This window comes from Rhagoletis pomonella, unplaced genomic scaffold, assembly GCF_013731165.1.
Source record: "Rhagoletis pomonella isolate Grant_MI unplaced genomic scaffold, Rhpom_1.0 Rhpom_scaffold_00008, whole genome shotgun sequence".
Lineage (NCBI taxonomy): Eukaryota > Metazoa > Arthropoda > Insecta > Diptera > Tephritidae > Rhagoletis > Rhagoletis pomonella.
In genome coordinates, this window is record NW_023458562.1 from 24483969 (window position 1) to 24487361 (window position 3393).

Below are 3393 nucleotides of genomic sequence, written 5' to 3' on the forward strand. Positions count from 1 at the left end.
AAACCGCCAACTTCAAAAAATTGCAATTTGACATTGTATTTACTTGGGTATCCTTTTCATCCACACCCACTCACTATCATTCTCGCGGCTAAATAAATTAATATAAAGAATGAAAATTTGTAGAACAAAAGGTTAAAAAGCATGCATAGAAATATGTATGTACATACTACATGGAAAAAGAGGAAGCAGACATCATTCAACTCAGTCTGAGAAACGCAGAGGCTCAGAAAAACGAGACGAAAAAGCAACGAATCTGCGAAATTGCAGACACATAAATGCAATTACGTATTTATTACATACAGCCAGACCACAACAATTCAAAGCCGATTTGTTTTTTTTTTTGTTCTTTTTCCTCTGTTTTTCTCTATCCTTCACTATGGTGCTCTTGATTTCACTGGCTGCAACCCTACGTTTTTTTGATCTTATGCTTTTTGCATTTTTCGTGTTTCGTGTTTTTTTTTCATTATTTTCAAACACAATTGCATTCGCACACTCTGCATCTCGTCTCGTTTCACTGCACAGCCGCCTTAACAGAAATCGTGTGGCGTAGGTTAGGGAACTTGCAATGGGGCGGCTTTTGCGTCACAGACCCGTGTGCAGCACATAAGCACACACACACATACATACGCATGCATGTAAGCTCACTAGTATACTTGCAATATTACTGGGTTAGGGCATGCTGCAGTTAGTGGAGTGTAGCGCAATTTTTCGTTGGATGTGAGAATGTGATTGCAACAACTGAGTGGCGGCTGGCTGGCTGACTGACTGACTGACTGGTTGCCTTGCTGTGGTAAATGGAAAACATGAGAATGCACTCTAGCGTTGTAAATTGAAGTAGCTGCCGAGTTGAGCGCAGCAGAGAGGCAGTGTGCCACCGAAAGGCTTGCATGCTTTTGTATGTATTGCACTCGCAGACCAAGCACAATGCAAGAATACGAGAAAAGCCGCATAAAAGCCTATGCAACTGCGAGATAGCGAGAGAGTGAGTGAGCGTGAGCTCGATGAGCTGTTAAATGCATTGAGCGCAATAGTTGCAAAGAGCTTGTAAAAAAAAAATAATAATTTGAGCTGCATGCATCTGTATGCGTTTATACAATATAAGAAGTGAAGTGGAGTGTGGTGGGAGGCAGTGAAGTGGCTGCAGTTGCAATTTGCGGAAGCGGGAAGCATTTGGGAGGGTCAGTGATGCTCCGCACTGTTTACTTACATATTTTGTATATGTAAATGTAAACGCATACCAAAACATGCATATGTATATGCAAACTGTAGGTTGCTGTTGATGATGTCAAGAGCAAAGACGCAATGAAAATGAAAATGAAAGGAGATGCTGCGACTACAGACACAATGAACACACAGGCACACGTGCAATCTATGATTGCTGTTGAAGTGAAAATGGCAATAAAAGCGATCGAAGCGTACGAGTAAATCGCAGCCATGCAGAGGGTGAGGAAAAGTGTTATAGCAGTTGGTATAACGTAGCAGGAGTCTCGAGCTTCGAAACGGTTGTAATATTCTTGTTTTTATGAATATGTATGTATGTACATACATACTAATACACACATGAGCGTATGTACTTTAGGGTGGTCTGAAAAGAAAAGTAAAGTTGATATTTCCATGCTCTCGCCCCCTAGGTCGCCCCCTAGAGGTCGCTCAAAGCGCTGAAAATCCCGAAAAATTAGAAATATCGAAATTATAGTAAAACGTGTTTATTTTAAGTGAAATTATACTTTAAAAATTGCAGCCCAGGCTTTTTTTTGAAGAAGATTTAAATGAATGTACTCATAGCGTCGCTAATGTCAACGAAACAGAAAGCTTTAAAGAAAAGTTACACAATTTTTTTATTCAATCTACTCAAACTTCCTCAAATCGAAAAACTTAAAATTTATCCGATGTGCTGGTAAAAAAAAGTTCAAGTATTTTCTAATGGAGTAGATAGCGGTCATTATCTTCGAACGACTTACACAGTTCAGCTAAAGTGTTGAGGCCGAAAGATATCTTTCATGAGCAGGTTTTGTATGTTAAAAGTTCAGGTCAAGATTAGAAGACTCCGCTTTAAATACTTTGCTGCTCTTGCGTACACATTTTAAGTGCAATAATTACACCACCCGGAACAAAAAAGGGGTGTTTTCTTCTAACCTGACCCACTTATCGACTTGTATTTCGACCCGCTGAATCAGAATCTGAGGTCTGTTGGTTTCGTTTACCCTAAAGCTTCGAGTAAATTTCTTTATGCAGTAGAATAAATAAACATGTTTACAGAATTGGTTTTTGTATATTTTTGTATATGGCTTTTATTTATTAATAATTACTTTCATAAGTAGCTATTAACATTTTGTCACCTGACTGGAAGATCGACCTATCTCGGCAGCCAGTTCAAAAATGCCCTATCTCAAAAAAAAAACTTTTAAAGAACGCAGCACATTTTCAATGTATTTTCAGCTGAAATAGGGCGTTTTTGAACCGAATTCTGAGATAGAGCGACCTCTAAATATTTTTTGATTTCAAAATAAAAAACATAAAAATTTACTTTTTCAGGTGCATTTTTGGACTACCCTAATGTACAATCATCCATATGTACCTCTGCAGATACATAGATGCATTTAAATAAATGCATTTATACGTAGAAATAAATAATGGTATTGTCACTGCCCCGCAGTTGCAAGCAGAATTTCTAAGATTCTCGAGATGGCAATAAATAACCAGGACTTAATAAAATTGAGTGCGAAAGTAAAGAAGAAATGTAGGGTCAAGTGTTAGCTGCATTTGATAAAGAACACTGGAAAAACTTTTTAAATTTTTAAAGTACTTAGTGGCGTTATACTAGTATCTACAATATACATGCATAAGCACAGGGCCGGATTAATAAAGTTCGGGGCCCCACATCCAGGGAGCTCCCCATATGACGATCACGAAAAAATTAGTTGCTTAAAAATTCATAATGTTCCAAAAAGTTTTCTTATACAAATTTTTTGTAGAATCTTAAACAACGATGTTTTGCCAGAACCATGCTCGCGTTGCAAATAAACGTAATGAGAACATGTTATAAAATGCGGCTCATCTATAGTTTTACATATCACTGTTGTGTTTTACACACTTTTATTGCACTTTCTCATTGTGCGGATACTTCCAAACGATTTTAAAATAAGCCATCCATAAGTCTTGCACCAGCATCTCAATTACATCTATTGAAGAAGTGCTCAACACAGAAAGCAAACTATCAGCTAAAAAGACGCCAGTACCATACGGCGTCCGAAACATCACCCTTACAAAAGGCGATAAGTAAGGATGTTTAATATGCTGCTTGCGGCGGAACCCTCGCCAAGGCACGACAGAAGGCATCGATAAGAATTTACGGACGAAGTCTAGAGGTTCATATAGCAAATTCTGGACCCA